The sequence below is a fragment of the Nymphaea colorata genome, chromosome 4 (assembly GCF_008831285.2).
Source record: "Nymphaea colorata isolate Beijing-Zhang1983 chromosome 4, ASM883128v2, whole genome shotgun sequence".
In the NCBI taxonomy this organism is placed as follows: Eukaryota; Viridiplantae; Streptophyta; class Magnoliopsida; order Nymphaeales; family Nymphaeaceae; genus Nymphaea; species Nymphaea colorata.
The window spans coordinates 6321076-6340854 of NC_045141.1; the positions used below are offsets into that span (position 1 = coordinate 6321076).

The window sequence follows — 19779 nt, forward strand, 5'->3', positions numbered from 1 at the left end:
TTCTCTTAAGAATTTTTCTGCCCAAGAAATTTGGATACCAATGGGATGTAAATTTGGATACCAATGAGATGTATCCAATTCTAAAATTTGGAAGAAACTGTGCAAAACTGAAGGGAGTAGGCTCCCTTACCCTATTTGTTAATTTTAAATAGTGCTTTGTTATTAGCTCAACTTTAGGTGACCTCTTTGTATATACTTTTTAAAGCCAAGTTATCTTTAATTTATTTCTTTTTAACAGTGGAGAAGAAACATTTGAAAAGTGAGCCTAGTTGCAGCAGTGGTTCAGAAATTTTAGGGCGTGTTTGGATGATACCCATATCTAATCTAGTTTTCCAAAACATAGTTTTATGAAAACCAAGTTTAATGAGTTTCAAACACCTTGTTCTTGTGTTTGGATGACACATCCAAAACCTTATTTTTAAATAACCTAATGGAGGCCAGGTTCTTTGCTTCTATTTACAAAACAAGTTTTGTTAAAACTGGGTTTTCTTCGAATTTGGCTTTTGGCTTTGATAACACCTAAAGACTTTGGAAGCCCGATTTTGAATTGTCATCTAAACACCCATAGATGAATGCATGTTGTCTAGTAACTGAGGCCTTCAATTATCGCATGGGAAAGGCCATAACAAACAACTGCTTTAAAACAATGAGTGTTCTTGAAATAACATAATCCCATCATGGTGATTGATTAGTTGTAGAGATGTAGAAGTATTTCAAGTTAGTGAAATACTGAACTCATAACAAAAGTAAATTAATTTTTTCGACGCAGAAAGTTTGACAAAACCACAACTTTTCTCTAAATGCTGAGAAGCTACTTATGCTAACAAAATTATATATTTGCATATAATGGATTGTTATATATATATATATATAGTGATCTGGTTCCATTAGTGAGATTTTACTTCCATCGTACCAAAAAAAAAATCCACCTTATATACCATGCATTTAAACACCCCCTAGTTTATATGTGGCGTAGGTTCCTATTGGAACTCCAAATCCAAAACGCAAACTGATTTTCTTTGTTCATTTACAATTGATTGCATGGAAAAGCTAGTTTGGGTTTCACAAATTGAGTTTCTTTGACCAAAATAAAACGGTACACCATGGTATGAAACGTATACACGTGTGCATCATAACATATTTAAAACAATTTCATTTGCACAAATTTTGCAACAACAATTATTTATGGTTTACGTTCTTGATAGGATATAAGCCATTCCTTTCATATATATATATATATATATATATATATATATATATATATATATATATATATACTTATCTCATTTTTTGAGTTGAAAGTTATTTTGGAATCTGAATGATTTTATGCTACAGTTTTCAACTTCTATGCCACTACCCATATGAATTAGATTGAAGAGGCATCAATAACGCACCACTCAACTCGATGCAAAGCACATTTAAGCGTGAGAACATAATTTTTTTTTTCAAAATTTTCTTCTTTGTTATTGTTTTACAGCTTTATATATTTATCTTTTTCTCCATAATTTTTTTTTTGGTTTATTTAGCTTGTAGTCACGATGTCGCATTTGAGATTATGTTGAAAAGGTGGGTCCGGAAATGAAAAAATTTTGTTAACTGAACGTCACCGACTTAAGTGGAAACCAAGATTGGAGGTATCGGAGGGAAGTGGAAGTTCGTTAACGTCCCCCCCCCCCTCTCTCTCTCTCGATGATCGAAGGTTCCGAATCATAAAGAGATCGACGGAGCACCAGATCTTTTCTTTCTCAGCGTCATCATTGGTGAGCGTCCTCTCTCTGACTCTCTATTATCTTTTTTCATCTCATAATCGCTAAAATTTGGCGTTCTTGTTTGTACTTTTCATCCACTCGGCCTCGGAAGTTCTGCATCAGGTTTTGCTGATATCGGAGAAGAACGAAGGAACAAAAAGAAAGAGATCGACAGAGTTCACCAGACCTTTCCGTTCTCAGCATCGCCATTGGTGAGCGTCCTCTCTCTGGCTCTCTGATATCTTTTTTCATCTCATAATCGCTAAAATTTGGCGTTCTTGTTTCTGCTTTTCCTCTACTCGCGGTGGAAGTTATGCGTCAGGTCTTGTTGATATCGAAGAAGAACGAAAGAACAAAATGCGACTAGATCGGAAAGGTCTGGTGAAAGAGCTGCTTGGCTCTCCAGTGCCTATAATTCTAGTCGTTGGATATCCTAATAGCTCATTAATGATGTCTATGGGGTCTCTTTGGCCCTTGTCATTCTATGCTTCTTTTGAAGCTTTTCTAGGCATTTTTATATATTTTTTTGCCTTAGTATACTTTGTTTCATTGAGAGTTTCTTCTTATGACTGTTTGTTTAACTGAAAGTTTTCCTTGTGACTTGATATATCTTATTTCTATATCATAGTTATTCACAAAATGTTTAGTTTGGGCTTAGTTAAATTTTCTGCATATAGCTATTTCAGATTTTACAGTTCAATGGAGAATTGAGATTGAAAAATGGCAATGGAGATGTGGTCTGCTGTCCAAGAATATCTACACGTCTGTCTTCCAAGTGTATTTGTTTGAAGATTGTAATTTATGAAGGGCAGAGTTTTTGGTTTATACTGAAAAAATTTGTGAATCTCTTAATGTTCTTCTAGTTATGGTCCTTTTTTTCTATAATTTTATCAGTTATTTATGCTAAATTTGTAATTTTATCTTGGTGCAAGGCTGTGCGAATTCTTCAAAGTGGTGATTCAGAGGATTTACCTGAAATAGTGGAGGGGCAAACAAGTTCCTATGATAATATTACAGAAATAGAAGGAACACAAGATGGTTATGATGATAACAAAATTGCAGATGTATACTTGCAAAGGGCATTATCTGTTCTTCTTGATGTTACTTTGTTGGAAGGTAGAAGCAATATCTTATTACTTGTTTCCTAGCTTTCTTATCCTTGTGCTCCTATAATATCCAATCGTATTCTTTGTATTCTTAGAAAATCTTATTCTTGTAAGGTGCATTGTTAATAACTGCAAGTTGAAAATAAGATGTTTATATTTAGAACATCCGGAAAGGAAGACACAATCCAATGGCTTACTGGGGTTTAACTAAATTGTATCCGGAAATGGATTTTTTTCCCTACTGAATCTGATATTTGGTTGAATCTGTACACTCAACTATAGCTGAATCTGCCTACTTGTAGGCATTTCTTGTCGTAATATCATTAACTTATTTTTGCTTGCTTTCAACAATTTTTTTCCTTTGCAAAATTGGTCATTACATGTCATTATGATTTTTAAAAGATTATATATATATATATCTGCCAGACCCTTATAATCCAGACTAGATGAGAATCGTATGGCTGTCTATTTTAAGGAGATCGGATGGTGGAGATTAAGCTGAAATAATTAGAAACCACGTTGTACTTTCAAGAGAGGGAAATACCCCTCACAAGAAGGCAAGAGATCTTGATTAAAATACTTGCTGATTTTTATTTATTTATTTATTTTTCAATTTAATCTCTTCCAGGCAATTTCCTTAAAATTGATGGCCCAAGCGATCCAGAATGGCATACAAGGGTCTGCTCGCTACTCGTTTTCCTATATTGATATATATATGTGTGTGTATATATATATATATGTTTATTCATGTGTAACATGCACATCTGTAGCTAATTAAATGAATAAATAGGCCTAGTTATATATATATATATATATATATATATATATATACAATCATCTATTTATTTATGGCACTTCTAGCATTATTTTATAGAAATAAGAATGTGATCTGCATGATGAATTTTGTACGAGTTAATTGTGAAATGGTTGATATCATCTTTATTGTCCTCATCCTCCACTTCCTAGGGGTCACACTCTAGCCCAACTTTTTTGCTTTGAGACCATTAATCATGTCCATACATTGTCTTCGGGCAAATGCTTGTGGTCCTTTACTAGTGGACAGAGCCACATTCTCATGCATCCTAGCTACATGGTGTTTTAGTGGAGATATTTTTGCTGATAAGTCTTGTTTACAATACTTATAAAAATGATTTTCAATTTTCATTTCCCTCACCAATGTGGACCATTGCCGTGTGGGTCACTTGAAATAATGTCTTGAGAAAAACAATATGAATGTATGGTAAAAGCATGAGGTTTTATGCCTTTCATGGTAGAAATGGGAAACCCGTCTTTCTTCAACCGTAGTTCGCTACTTCACTTGTACATCTAGTTTAAAATTGAAGTTTTCTTCCTTAACATAGCGAGATCTCCCTCACAGCTCACAGAAAAATTGAGGGGGAGCTTTTAAAGTTTAAACAAAAACTGGGGGTCAGACCCCCCTCTTTTCATGCCTTTCTCATGTCATGGGATGTGAGACGTATTACACTGTATTGTCATGCCTTGTATCATACTATACAGTAAGATATGGTGCATTACACTCTTCTAAGGTGCAAGATGTGTCCAAGTAAAAAGTTAAGATATGTATGGTACAATTTGCATGATATTGGACAAAACCAAATGAAAGGAGGAATCCCCCTTTTCTCAATAGGAATATGAAAGAGTAAAAGGGTTTAGATGCAAGAAGAAGAATGAGATAAGAAGATCCCTGATTTTGAAATATAACAGTCTTTTGATGCAGCGCTGCAGCAGTCTTGTATGAGTGGTTGAGCCTTTCTTTTTCTTTATGTTCTTCTTTTCTTAATGAGAGGACAGTACTTAAGAATTTCTCTGCTGACACCCTAAGGCAACATGAGGGCTGATGACATGCCTTAAGGTTATCTCAGGGCAATCTCAAGGCTGCATCTTCATAACCTAAAACAATCACAAGCAACACATTGAAAAAGAAGACACAAAGGATCCATAGAATCATGAAAAATAAAACTCTAGATCTGATGTTAGATGGAGGAATAATTTCAGATCTGTAGACAGACTTACATTTGCAGATATACAGGAATATTAAATCTGGCATCTGGCTTAATATTTCCATGCCTGACACTGGAAATAAAATCTGCAAAATTGAAATGAGGGCAAAAAACCTGTAGATCCAATGACAGCTGCGGGTCAGAAATAGATTTCAGAGGGAAACAGTGGAAAAGGTTAATATCATGACGTTCAGGGAAAGGAAAAATAAAAAAATCAGGCACGTTAGGGTTGAGGACCAACAATATTCCTACTGCGGATTTTCTGAAGAATGGAAACAGAGAAGGAAACATGTTTGAAAGGAGAAAAGAACCTTTGAGTAAGGAAGAAGATTAAAGAAGGAACCCTTGACTGCATTTTTGGTTGCCGATCTCCTTGGACGTACCTTTACAAAAATCTACAGCTTGTTAACCTGCCTCTGATACCATGAAAGATTTTGTTATTGCTGTAGTTTCACAATACAGAGGAGAAGAAAAGAAGAGAGAACACAAGAGGGATGCTGCAAGGTCACTTCTGTCAGAAATAAGTCGTGCCATAATTCTCATTCAAATATGTTCAGCTAACAGAAAATATGTTGAAATGCAGTACATAAGGATGTGTGGATCTGGATGGCATGTGGCTATGAATTTAGACTGGATCCAGTTAGATCAAAGTCAATGGCATCTGCTTAACACTGGCACTTCTGATTGACATTAAAGAACTGTATAAAAGAAATAATGTTGATGGGGTCTACTTTTTATCTCTAAAATCTAAATGTTGCTTTCTATTTTGCATCTCATGTTTGATACAACAAAAAGGATCCATCATTTTTTTTTTCTTCCTGAGAACAGTAAGAAAGCTGACCTTTCTCAACTCTGGTTTCTTCCTGGATGAAGTTAAAAAATCAAGAGCATTTTTGACAAAGGAATAAACAGTATGATACCTATAGCTTGCTTATTTTGAGATATTTGAGTCACTGAAGTCAATTCCAGTAACAAAGAATGCTTACACTGAACTTGGGATCTCACTTTTGGCTTCCTAGTCTCGATAAATTTTCACTCGCAGGTATACATATGTATACCTGTGCAGCATCTTCTTTTTCATAATTATCTTCATTCTTTAGCCTTCATTTTCAATTTTTCGAGCTATGGTATGCAGATCATCACTTTTTTTTCTTTTTTCAGTTTTCCAGGGCTTCATTAGTAACCTGCTTTATGGCTATTTGTGTTAAAAATATGTGCACGGCATCAATTAGCTTTTTTAGTTCTCCAAGGGGCTTTGTTAGTAACCTCGTTCATGGCTGTTACAAATATGCGCTTACACACACACACACACATGCTAAGTGTCACGTGTTTCTTGGTTCATGTATAATTGTGTGTGTGCATCATATGTGTGTGTGTGTGTGTGTAAGTGTATTTTGTATGTAGTTTTGTTCAGTGTATCTTCATGTTTTATAATTTGTTTTTATTCGTTTCTGTACTTCCATTGGTTTTGTCAAAATTGGATTTTCACCAGAGCTTTGACCAGCTCCAACGGCTCCGTTTAGAGTTTAGAGACATTGAAAGTAGTTCAACAGCTAGTTCAGGGCTGCTTTGTTGTATGTTTTGAGCGATGAATTCCTCATACGTTTCATGTTTTTTGTAAGCATACTTGGGGAACATCATCAATTTATATGTTTTGAGTGGGTGCTTGTTTAGCTTGCCTTGATTCTTTGCATTAGAATCCTTCATTTTGGGCTGTTTTGGGCCTCTACATTGCAAGCATTTTATCAAGTTGGTCCTTGGAAATTCTGATTTCAAGGTCGTATGACAGATCGCTAGATGAATTTATAATGTCTTCCATGGAATATAAACATGAAAGGTAAATGTTTGTACAGTGCACAACTTGCTTGTTTTGTTCTCGTGTTCATTCACTTGCTGGATTTGTTGATTTGTTGATCAATATTAACTATATATATTCTTGATAGGTTTGGAACACAGTCTTGAGGTTCTTCGAGTTGCTGCAATAGAAGACCATCTGCAGGTGATTCTCTTTTTCCTTCTCTGGGGGGTATTGTTTCGTGCGAGAGCTTTCCTTCTGGTTTGACTTAAGTTGATTGTCTTCATTTTCATTTGGATGCCATTGCAGGAAGGTGTTCTTGAAACAATCGATATGCTTCGGGAAGTTGGAATCAACTTTTGGATGCTTACTGGTGATAAACAAAATACAGCCATTCTGATAGCACTCTCTTGCAACATAATTTCTCCTGGTTAGTCATGCTTCATTCTTCTTTTCTCACGAGCCCAGGTCACTTTGTCTCATCAAGGCAGATTGTCACAAAGAGCTGAAACGTTTTCTCTTTTTGGCATTTGATAACTTTCGTAAAGAAAATTAATAATCTTTTACTATATAAGATCATAAACTTTCTTCTGTGTTCAAGCTGTATGTGGATGTGATCAGAATGTGGTCTTAGTTCTCTTTTCTTCCTTCATGCAAGATCTTCAGTATGTGGATGAAGGGAAGACGCCCTTGATCTTGTTTTGTGCTACTGTTGGTGGAGACTCAGGCCTACACAGATGGTGTAGGCATACGTGAGAAAGCTAATAGGAAGACTGCTACCATCCAGATCTAATAGTATGGTTCCTTTTGATAAACTTGCTGATGTTATTTCTGTTGGACTTGATCCTGCTTATTTCTTGCGCTCTCTATTATAAACTACTTAGTCATGCATAAGCTATCAAATGGTAGTAGAACTTATGCCAGTTAGATCATGCAGAGCCAAAAGGACAACTTCTGTTAATGAATGGGATGACAGAAGATGAAGTTGCAATGAGCTTGGAAAGGGTGTTGCTTACAATGTAAATAAGCACTTCAGAGCCTAAGGTGCAGACTTTGTCACGCAGTTTTTTTTTTAACTTAAGTTGAGCTGCATGTAGGCCATATCAGCCAATTGTGCCTCATAAAATAAGCTATCGGTTTTATGTCTGCATTTCTTTTGCTGTAGGTTTTGAGGAGTGCTTTCAAAAAGATGCACATCTATTTGCATCAGAAGTACGGTTATTCGTATGAATGGAATGAGTAGTATATACCATGTTGCATGGATACTTATGTTACATTGGTATGGATACGAGTGCCCGGTGTGGGTGTGATTGTCAGTGTTTATTTCTGTTTTTTGATGTGCTAATATCCTTTGATTTTACTGGAGAACGTTGAACTTTTACTTGTAGGATTGTTTTTGAAGTAGACTAGCAATTGTGGCTGTTGTCCTGTGTTTCTGATAGAATTTTCACCAAATTAACAATCGTTTTTAAATATAAAAACGACCTTCAAAATTTTTTGTTTTTTTCGTTTTTTGTATCTAAAACTTCTTTGGCATATGTAAAATTGCCACCAGTTTTCAGTTGGACCAATTAGGTTGGATTTGCAACATTATTTAGTAGTCTTCATTTTTTTTAGAATTTTGGATCTTTAGTCATTAAACTCACACAACATTGGTGGAAAGGTTTGCTTTGTTGTTTTTTTTTTTGAGTGAAATTTTATATCTTATAGTTGGTAAGGGTTCAACCTAGTAAATATAGGTTCACTTCTTCGTTTTTAGGACATGTGTATGTTCTTATAAACTGTTTTATTTTTTTTGCTTGAATTGTTGATTTATTTAGCATAAGGTGCAAGGAAGGAGTGATTAGATAGGTGGGGATAGAGTAAAATAGGTGATTTGTATTTGATTTTTGAATTCGATAGTTCGATTTTTGAATTGGATAGTTTGATCTTCCCTACTTCTATAAGAGAGCATATGGAGTTCTTCTTCTACCCAACAAATCAGTCTGGTTTCATAAAAACTCCTATTTTGGTAGAAGAGAGTTAGGTGATATGCCATTTGATGTCAAGTACATTTTTGAAAGAGAAAATTTTTTATTGTGCCTAAAAACATTTTAAAATTGTCTTATCATGCAATGATATGCCTTCGTTTTGTTCTTACTACCTGCCCAAGCAAAAGGAAACTTTCAAGTTTTTTTTGTTGTCAATCATTAAAAGAGGAAATCTAGAAAAATCCTATGAAACTGAGAAAGTCAAGACTAGGAGATGCTATTGACTCTAGTGATCAAGTGTCTGTAAGGGTTTAGCAGGAAAATATCCTAAGAGAGAAGCCATAATGCCATATAAAATATTGTCAGGTAGCAAAATAAGAGTTGAGGGATGGGCTCGGGGCTTGTGTAGTTGTTCCTCTGGGTTAATAATCAAGAGTACCAGTAGGCGTATAGGTGATTTATGTCTATGCCGCGAAGATAATGACTTATGAACTTTTAGCATGTTGAAAACCCGCAAGGTGAAACTGGTTGATATGTGACAATACTACACCTGACCACCAAAGTGGTGGAGCTTCGTAGTAGCCTTTGGGGTGGTGAGGTATTCCATCAAAAGTGAAGGTCGGCTTGAAAAAGAAAATCAAAAGCAAGAAAAAATGAAAAAGCATAAAACCAAATGCGGAAAAAAAAGGAAGAAAAAAAAGCAAAACCAAGAAAAACAAAAAATGTGCCTGTCAAGAGATAAATGGCATGAAGGCTGAACTCGAAGGAATTGAAATGCGACAATCTTTCATGGATGTGCGATCCTTGGGTCAATATCTACTCTTCTTTTTAATTTTCTAAGACGTTGAGGATGATTACTTTATGTTCATTTTTTTTTAAATTGAAAAGCTTCCCTTCTAGAGATTCAACAACATTGATGCGAAATGAATCCTGATGCTTGTACGGTATTGAGGGTAAATGAAAGGCATATCATTTACACAACACGAGCACTTTCTGCTTATGATTTAAATCAAGGATTTATAAACTATTTAAAAGTAAACACTTGACATCTTTTCTGATGTTTCCTGACTTCATGGGCATATGAGGAACTTCCAGCCCCTCTCTGTTTTTGAAAAATGTTGTCCTTTTTATTACCAAGCCGCTAGTCCATTCATAGAATAGATGAAACCCCTCAAAAATATTCCACTCATGCTGAGTGTAATGAATTTTCCATCTTCCCCTTTCCATGTTCCAATCACAATTTGTCTTCTTGTGAAGGCTAGGCAGTATTTTTTGTTGATTTTTCTTTTAAGGTTTGCTTAGGAAAGGGTTTGAAATAGTTGTTAGCTTTTAACTTTTTCATCATTAGCTTTTTTTTTTTTTTTTTACATTGTCAGTGTCTTCTGATTCATGCAGTTGATGTCGAAGTTTAAAGCCCAACTCATCAGTGTTCTTGTGGATGTACGGTGGTTTTGGAAAAGCCGATTCATGTTGCACGAGAGTTTGATCTTGTACTTCAAAATCAAGTTTTTATTGTAGGTTATGATTGTCAAATCTCTTGTTTTACCTAATCATAAATCATTGCCATTTTGGATGTACGTAAAGTTCATCCAACTCTTTGTTGGCACTGGGGGGCCAAATTAGAGCTCTATAGATGAGGTTGTTGTCAAGCTTGAATGTTCCAATGAATTGACCAACATGTCGCTACTTAGCAATGGCTTGTCTATTGGCCATGCTTCTGGTCTCCCTAGAGTATTATGCATGCATTCTTTCTAGTTGGCATGTGTTGTTGCATTTAAGTTTCAGTTGTGCTGTATTATTTATTAACTATATACATTCTTGATAGGTTTGGAACACAGTCTTGAGGTTCTTTGAGTTGCTGCAATAGAAGACCGTCTGTAGGTGATTCTCTTTTTCCTTCTCTGGGGGGTATTGTTTCGCGCGCGAGCTTTCCTTCTGGTTTGACTTAAGTAGATTGTCTTCGTTTTCTTTTGGATGCCATTGCAGGAAGGTGTTCCTGAAACAATCGATCTGCTTCGGGAGGCTGGAATCAACTTTTGGATGCTTACTGGCGATAAACAAAATACAGCCATTCAGATAGCGCTCTCGTGCAACCTAATTTCTCCTGGTTAGTCATGCTTCATTCTTCTTTTCTCACGAGCCCAGGTCACTTTGTCTCACGAAGGCAGATTGTCACAAAGAGCTGGAATGTTCTCTTTTTGGCATTTGATAACTTTGGTAAAGAAAATTAATAATCTTTTACTATATAAGATCATAAAGTTTAAGGTTAGTCTTTTTTTTTTTTCTACATTGTCATAAGACAATTCATGCAGTTGATGTCGAAGTTTAAAGCCCAACTCATCAGTATTCTTGTGGATGTACAGTGGTTTTGGAAAAGCCGATTCATGTTGCACGAGAGTTTGATCTTGTACTTCAAAATCAAGTTTTTATTGTAGGTTATGATGGTCAAATGTCTTGTTTTACCTAATCATAAATCATTGGCATTTTGGATGTATGTGAAGTTCATCCAACTCTTTGTAGGCACTGGGGGCCAAATTAGAGCTCTATAGGTGAGATTGTTGTCAAGCTTGAATGTTCCAATGAATGGACCAACATGTCGCTGCTTAGCAATGGCTTGTCTATTGGCCATGCTTTTGGTCTCCCTGGAGTATTATGCATGCATTCTTTCTAGTTGGCATGTGCTGTTGCATTTAAGTTTCAGTTGTGTTGTATTATTTATTAACTATATATTCTTGATAGGTGATCAATCTTGTAAATGCTCCATCAATTGTTGGCAAGCATTTAGACGGTCTCTTTGTTTCTTCTTTTTTTCATGTTGAGAAGAGGTAATTCTTCTTTCTCTCTCTCTCTCTCTCTCTCTCTCTCTAAATATTTCAATGTCTACTTTTGCAAGATCCCATATATTCTTGACCTTAAAGTATAAGACTAACTTCTGATGGAAAAAATTAAGAAACTGTGGAAAATCATAAACATAATGGCAAAAATAAGAATGAAAAAGTCAATAAAAATGAGAAATAGGGCCAACGATAGTGATCCCACTTGAGTCTAGCAGCAATCTGCTGCTACATGGTTGAGTTATGTGCACATGGATCGTGTTACTTAGCCAACTCCTTTGGCTTACATTTTTCTGAAAAATTATGGCATTGCAAATTATCTTCTGTTCGAATGTGCTACCACATTGATATTGCATTAGCTAATGATTGGACACTTTGTCCCACTTAGTTAGTTTCCATGGGATGGGCCATGGCCAAAAATCTTATTTGTTGTAGTGATCAATCATTTTCCTACTTGTAGATTTGCAGAGCTGCTGGATGCAAGCCCATCCTTGCCGTATCTGATCTTCTGGAATCCAGCCAAATTCTTGCCTCTTTTTGATGAAGCCGCGACATGGCCCAGGTAACAGGTCATTATATTGGGTGATATTTGAGGGAGGGAAATTCTTTCATGTTTTTGATGGACGTCTGGAAAATGAAATCATGCAGGAACTGGTGTTTGAAGCATGCAAAAGTTGCAAGGAGATGGTGTTGAAGGAGTCCTTGCATATGCACATGGTTATGTGGGCGGTTCTCCATTGGAGTGTTCCAGTATATTTATTTTCTCAATAAGCTTTCTTTTTTATTCTGTTTTGTTATGGATATATGTTGATACATCAATTTAGTTGATTCTTGGTTTTGTTGTTCAATTTGATAGAAGTTTTTCCAAGAATTGGTTCTTTGAGACTGAAACACAGAGGGATTAGTCTCACTCTGAAGGGACCATGATTAGATGTGGACCCATGTAGATGACAGAAGGCAACATAGAATATGAATTCAGAAAATGCAAGCACATGTACGTCTTATTTCTTTCCTGCTTCTCTCACATTTTACTCTTGAAATATGAGTGTTGTTCTCAGTTGCTTACCTTTTGTAGTTTCCAATGATGATGAAATTAGCACAATTGGTATAGGCTTTTAAATGGAAGTAAACATCAAATGACATAGAAGTGATCACTTTTGCATGATTTTGGTTCTTCTCCATTTATAATTTTATGGCTATTTCAGAATATTCGCGTGTGCATAATTAATCCATAGGGAATGTTAGTGGAAGGTAGAAATGTACTTGGAACTCTCTCTCTCCTCCCCCCCCCCTTTTATGTACATATCTACGTATATGTACGATGGTTATTCTAGGTAGATATTTAATTTTTACTAAGCAAAAACTTCTTTGAAGAAAAGGAGAATCACAAACGAGTAATGTGCAAATATCTCCTTATCTTACTGTACCATAAAAATGTTCAAGTGGATGAAGAGTTTGCCTTTTTATATATAAAGATCTTTGTCAGTTGACAAAAATTGTGAAGTAGTCTTTTATCTGTTGTTTCTGCCATTACATCTAATTGTTGGAGTTAAATTTTGTTGTTCAATTAATCTCTTTTTCCCACATGGATTTCAATTTTCCTAAGGGGCCTGGCCTGGAAATATCCTGTAGCAGAGGAGATAAAATTTGAACTTTTAAATTTTTCTCATTCGATCAAACATGGAATTATATTTTTGACCGTTAAACACGTTTCCGAAAATATTTTTCTGGAAATTTGTTTCCACCGTGAGGGGTGGAAACATATTTCTAGGTTTTTTTTTCCTACCCGTTAGGCTACCCACGCATCACCTCCCTCTCCCTCCTGCCGCAGGCCCGCAGCTGCCTCCCTTGGTTGCCTCCTCCTGCTAGCTGCTCGTCGTCTTTCTCGCCCTCAGAGTCTCCTTCTCCCCTCGTCGTCTCTCTCGCCCTCTGAGTCTCCTTCTCCCCTCCTCGTCTCTCTCGACCTCTCACTCTCCTGCTCCCCTCCTCGTCTCTCTTGCCCTAGAAGAAGCCCTCCGTCTCTTCCTCTCTCGATTGTTCCTCTGTGAGCAGATCTGCAAGGTTTTCATCGAAAGGTTAGTGTTTGAACATGAATGGTGAAGATTTAGGGTTTTGTTGTTTTTCTGGATTCGATGGTCAGCTTTTGGTGTTGCGAACCCTTTGCTTGGCATGGCGAGAATTATCAGAAGATGAATATAGAGAATGGTCTGTGTTGTTTAAAGAGGCTAATGCTTCTCTAGTTGACAGGGAGGTGAGCTGTTTAGTTTTGAGATCTTGATTTTTCTCTACTTTCTGGTTTCTGTTCAAGTGATTCTTTTTTACTGAACTCTGGCTTTGGTGAAATGTTTGAGTCGTATAATGAAGATGTAAAGTTTGTCAATGCATGCAAATCATTCCCTTTAGTGGAGAAGTGCTGAAGTTTGCCAACGTTTGGAACACAGTCTTGAGGTTCTTGGAGTTGCTGCAATAGAAGACCGTCTGCAGGTGATTCTTTTTTCTCTGGGGGGTATTGTTTCGTGCGAGAGCTTTCCTTCTAGTTTGACTTAAGTAGATCGTATTTGTTTTCTTTTGGATGCCATTGCAGGAAGGTGTTCCTGAAACAATCGATCTGCTTCGGGAGGCTGGAATCAACTTTTGGATGCTTACTGGTGATAAATAAAATACAGCCATTCAGATAGCGCTCTCTTGCAACCTAATTTCTCCTGGTTAGTCATGCTTCATTCTTCTTTTCTCACGAGCCCAGGTCACTTTGTCTCATGAAGGCAGATTGTCACAAAGAGCTGAAATGTTTTCTCTTTTTGGCATTTGATAACTTTCGTAAAGAAAATAATCTTTTACTATATAAGATCATAAACTTTCTTCTGTGTGCAATTTGTATGTGGATGTGATCATAATGTGGTCTTAGTTCTCTTTTCTTCCTTCATGCAAGATCTTCAGTATGTAGATGAAGGGAAGACGCCCTTGATCTTGTTTTGTGCTGTTGTTGGTGGAGACTCAGGCCTGCACAAATGGTGTAGGCATACGTGAGAAAGCTAATAAGAAGACTACTACCATCCAGATCTAATAGTATGGTTCCTTTTGATAAACTTGTTGATGTTGTTTCTGTTCGACCTGATCCTGCTTATTTCTTGGGCTTTCTATTACAAACTACTTAGTCATGCATAAGCTATCAAATGGTAGTAGAACTTATGTCAGTTAGATCATGCAGAGCCAAAAGGACAGCTTCTGTTAATAAATGGGAGGACAGAAGATGAAGTTGCAAGGAGCTTAGAAAGGGTGTTGCTTACAATGCGAATAAGCACCTCAGAGCCTAACTGATAAGGCATTAGCTATGCAATCAAAAGTTGACTACCTAGTCTCCCTAGGATTACATCTAACACCTAGGTGCTTAACCAGTTGCTTAAATGGGAAACGCCTCAGGTTTTCTCTATTTGATGTTCAAAATTGTGATGAGTTGTCTGGTTTGTGTTTTTGGAACAACAGTAACAAGGAAGCCCTGTCCTGCTTATTCATAGACAAGGTTAATTTGTTCCCCTTGGAACAGCTGTGGATAAAACCAGCATTTGCATATTGGATGAGAACATGCTCTGTCCAGCATTTGCTTAAGTTGGAATTTAAAGGACATGTCGTTCTACTGTGCAGGATTTGATTCCCATAGAAGAACCATAAAATAATTTAGTGAATGTTTTTTTTATTTGGTGACAGGATTAGGTATGTTTTTGCACAACAAAGTCCAATACTAGTAACTAGATTTGGTTTTGGCATGGACAGGCAAGGGTAATCAAACATTCATGAGAATCCACTGGAACTTAGAAGAACATGGAAGCTTCATGACAAAGAACAATTGACAAGCTTAACTTGGATTCTCCTTCCCACAGAAATGTGAATTGATACGACTCCTTGTGCAGCAAGTACTGGAACTCCTAATAATTTGGATTTGGTTCAAAAGTAGTTGCAATTCTCATTTATCACGCATCCAGAGCCTCTATTCTCTCCTTACCACAGAATTTTGCATCTTGTGAACAGTGTTTTGGTGTTAGAAAATCTATTAAGGGCCTAGTTGTGTCAAACAGAACTAGCACCTTTGATTAGCCTATGTAGTAGAAAATGTATGTAGTCCGTTGGCACTCGGCAGTGACCTTCTAAACTAGGCTGGGCCATTCATGCGCTTAAGTAAAAAAAAAGATTGTAATATTTATTCCCCTTATCTTCTTTTACCTTTTTTGTATTTTTTTTCTTTTTTTATTTTCTTTTTGCTCTCTTTCCAGTTCTTCTTCGTTTTCTTTTCTTTCATTTACTGTTTTTTTGGCTCACCTCGGCACTTTTCATTTCCCTAACTTAGCGCTTTTGACTACTTACTGTCTACCTCATTATTTGAGAGAGCGAGAAGGTGACTCTATTTCCAAATAAAATACTTGGAACATACTTGTACATGCATGGAGTACATCTAGTGCATATGCATACATATGTTTACACTACTTCTTGTTAGCACAAATTGGCAGGGGACACGCTTAAAAAACAGGTTTGTGGATGCTGGATAATTTTTTCTGGTTGTTTCTCTATCCTTAACTTGGAGCACTATAACATTGTGGGCATTTTGAAAATCCCATTTGTGATCAAGCCTTAATATTGCCTTTGATGGCTGCAGTTTATTTTGGTTATCAGCCAATGGTGTTGGATGAAAAAATGTAAATGGGATGCTGTAGAAGGTAGGAGACAGGTTTGAGGAACTACATGAAACAAAATATGAGGAAATTGTGAGTGGTTAAGCGACAATCTGGAAATTAATAATGGCTAAGTAGGTTCCATGGCAGTATTCTTGCTTTCTTTATATGTTGAAAACATTCTGAAATTATCATGCCATTTTTCATGTTTTGCTAAATGTTGGGAAGCTAGGACCGTGGTGCTCTTGTGTGGTGCTCTTGTTTGCAGCTGTTTCATGTGAAAACAAGTGATATTTATTGAATTGAATACCATGCAATTATCACATTTAGAATATTGTTCCATGCTGTTGCCTTGTGCCCTTGTTCATAAGGCCATCTATGTATGTTGATTGCTAACTTTACTGTCTTATGTTGCTGCTTGATTTTGCTTGAGTTTTTTTGAGTTTTAGTTAGTTTCAGTTTAGTAGTGAATGCAGTTGGATTAAGATTTGTTAATCTTAATTCTTCTTGCATTAATTGGTATTGGAGCGAGGTTTTTACAAACATGAGAGACCAAGTTCAACAAACCTTGCTGTCATCCCTACAGTGTGTTCCTACCCTGCGCATGGCTGTAAAAGATGCAAAAGATATGGAACGGGCAAAAGATTATGCTGCTACAGAAAAGGATTTTGCAGAGTTTGCATCCAAAGTAAATGATGTTTCTGGTTTAATCTTCTATCCTGAAAGGCATGTCTCTGCATGTCTCTGTTAAGATAGAGGAGATGATGGGGCATGACACTCAACTTGGGTATATGAGAGGTTTTGTGTGTTCAATTAATGTACTAGTAGCTTGGTAATGAAATGGGCAATATATTACAAGCCAAGAAATATAACAAGAGATGTCAAGCTTTTAGTTTGAAATAGTTCATAAATCATCCATCAACTCATAAGCTTGAGTGCTCGTGTTGTGCAAATAATATGTCTTTCATTTACTCGCATTACTGTACAAGCATCAAGATCACATAATTGTTGTTGAATCTCTAGAAGAGATCTCTCCCAATTTCCAAAATATGAACATAAAGGAATGGTCCTCAACATCTTAGGAAATAAAAAAGAGGAGTAGAATTGACTCCAAAATTACACATCTGCAAAAGACTGTCGCATTCAATTTCTGCAAGTTCAGCCATCATGGAGTTTTGTTTTTTTTTTTCTTTTGTTTTTTTTTTTTTCGTTCCTTCTTTTGCATTTGGCTTTTTGCCTTTTGATTTCATTTTTCAGGCAGACCTTCACCTTTGATCACTACCCCAAAGGCTACTACGAAGCTCCACCACTTTGGTGGTTATATGTAGTTTTGTCACGTATCCAACCCGCTTCACCTTACGAGATTTCAACGATCCAAAAGTTCATAAGTCGCAATCTTCGCGGCATAGACATAAATCGTCTATATGCCTACCCGGTACTCTCGATTACTGATCTAGAGGAACAACTACACAAGCCTCAAGCCCATCTCTCAACTCTCATTTTGCTACATGTCAAGATTTTACAGAGCATTGTGGCTTCTCTCTTAGAGTATTTTCTTGCTAAATCCTTGTCAATAGCATCTCCTATTCTTGACTTTCTGGATTTTTCCTCATTGTTCATCCTCAAGATTTTTCGAGTTTTCCTCTTCCATTGATAAATTTGAAATTTTCTCTTAGTACTCGAGGAGGTACTAAAAATAAAATGAAGGCATATCATTGTGTGAAAAAACGCTTTTTAAGCAAGATGGAAAAGTTCTTTTTTTAGAAATGATCTTGACATCAAATGAAATATCTCAGCTCTTCTCTCTCTAAAGAGAAGGGTGCTTGCAACGAACTTCATCAACAAGATGGAAAAGTTCTTTTTTTAGAAATGATCTTGACATCAAATGAAATATCTCAGCTCTTCTCTCTCTAAAGAGAAGGGTGCTTGCAACGAACTTCATCAATTCTCTTACGGGCAATGACAAAAGGTGACAGGTAACATGCTGGATCGGATAAGGAGTGATAAAAAAAACATACACTTTTCAGATCCAAACGCACAGTGATTTAGATGCCCAATCTATCAAATTTGAATCTGGTACCAAGTACATTTGATGCTCTAACCAAGGCTTTCCATTGAACAAAAACGTGCTCCCATAAATGGTATCTAATTTTGACAAAGAATTCCATTGATCAATGCTTTGACAATTACATGTTTGGCTCTTCCGATAGACCTTTTGCCGATAGACCTTTTGTGATACCTTGAGAGGCAACCATTGGAATATTGGGAAATGGCTTCTCAAGAGTTGATATGTATTGCTGGCCTCCTAGTAATGAAACTGGATAAACCTGCACAAGCCACAAATGTCAAAAGATTAATGTGACACAAAGGAAGCATGACAATGACAATGAGACTACTATTGTCAATGGAGCTACATCACAAAATCTAAGTAAACCAATCACAAATAGCAGTAACAAATACAAAACACGTATACATGGGTATTTGATTTGGATTTTAGAACTATGGGTCTAATCTGATCAGCTTAAGGTGTTGAGTTTGGGTTTTGGATATAGGGTCAGATGACTAATTTGATTTGATCCAGTTTAGATGTTGACCTTATGTTTCTTCAGACCTAAAATAGGATGTTGAACCAAAAAATATCAAATTTGGATCAAAGGACTAATTTGTTTCCATATAGGTCTCGGATTTCTATTTAGGACCTATGATTTGATTCAGAGATCTAATCTTCAATTTGAATTATGAACCCATGAAATGGATCGAAGATCTAATCTGATTTCATTAATATGTTGCTTTTGAACAATGAACCTAACATAAGTAGGATGTTGAACTTGACTTTAAAAAACTAGAATTTGGTTCAGAGATCTAACCGAGATCTAACCTGATCTGATCGTAAATATTTTTTGTATTTTCTACCTCTACTTTTTGAATTTATTTTCTTTTTCTTTTTTTTACCAAAATCAAGTAGCTGTTGGATAACCTCCAACGGCTACCACCTAAGTTCTCTTATACATATATGTAAGAGATTGATCCCCTCTTGAAAATTTTTTTTTTATTCTTTCAATTATTCATTTTCCAGCAGCGGTTCTAATGTTTATATATTGATTTTATGGTACATATACGCACAGAAACACATAATGGTGCATATTGCATATATCTTCATGTACTTTACACAGCTGGTGCTAGTGATACACCTTTTTTGTTGTTGTTAACTGCTAAATTTTTACCTCCATCCTATATGATGTCATTATTCTTTCTGTATTTGAGCACTACACATGCAACCTGCAAAGTAGAACAAGGGTTATCATTGTCGCCGTCTTGGTGGTGCATTAAAAATAAATGGTTCCTCTACAAATACTTCTATATAATTAATTATATATCTTAATTTGGTCACGACCACATCATCATAGTCTATCACTGTGATATGCAGAACATGGATGGGGTTTCAGAATGCCATATTGAGTACATATACGCACAGAAACACATAATGGTGCATATTGCATATATCCATTAATCATCCTATTTGTTATATATATGATGGTCCTTATGACCATTATATGTAAACATCTCTTTATAGTAATATGAATAGTAATAACATGGTTTATAGGGCTATGAACCTATTCTCATCATCATAGTATATTCCA

At 36.1% G+C, this 19779-nt stretch overlaps 1 long non-coding RNA gene across 11 annotated transcripts; it reads left to right on the top strand.

Annotated features, from left to right (window-relative positions):
- The first annotated feature begins 1642 nt into the window (after window positions 1-1642).
- LOC116252179 (uncharacterized) lies at window positions 1643-17340 on the top strand. 11 transcript variants are annotated; one of them, XR_007573047.1, is made up of 17 exons: window positions 1643-1760; window positions 1861-1960; window positions 2681-2864; window positions 6819-6874; window positions 6980-7100; window positions 7329-7465; window positions 7608-7714; window positions 10466-10521; window positions 10627-10747; window positions 11380-11465; window positions 11935-12036; window positions 12123-12224; window positions 12331-12468; window positions 13306-13725; window positions 13839-13958; window positions 14059-14179; window positions 14404-17340. It is a non-coding gene; the product is annotated as an uncharacterized LOC116252179 (long non-coding RNA). The 11 variants fall into 11 exon arrangements; XR_007573050.1 differs by having other exon boundaries at window positions 13878-13958; XR_007573044.1 differs by having other exon boundaries at window positions 13306-13958; window positions 14404-14540; window positions 15246-17337.
- Window positions 17341-19779: the final 2439 nt, after the last annotated feature.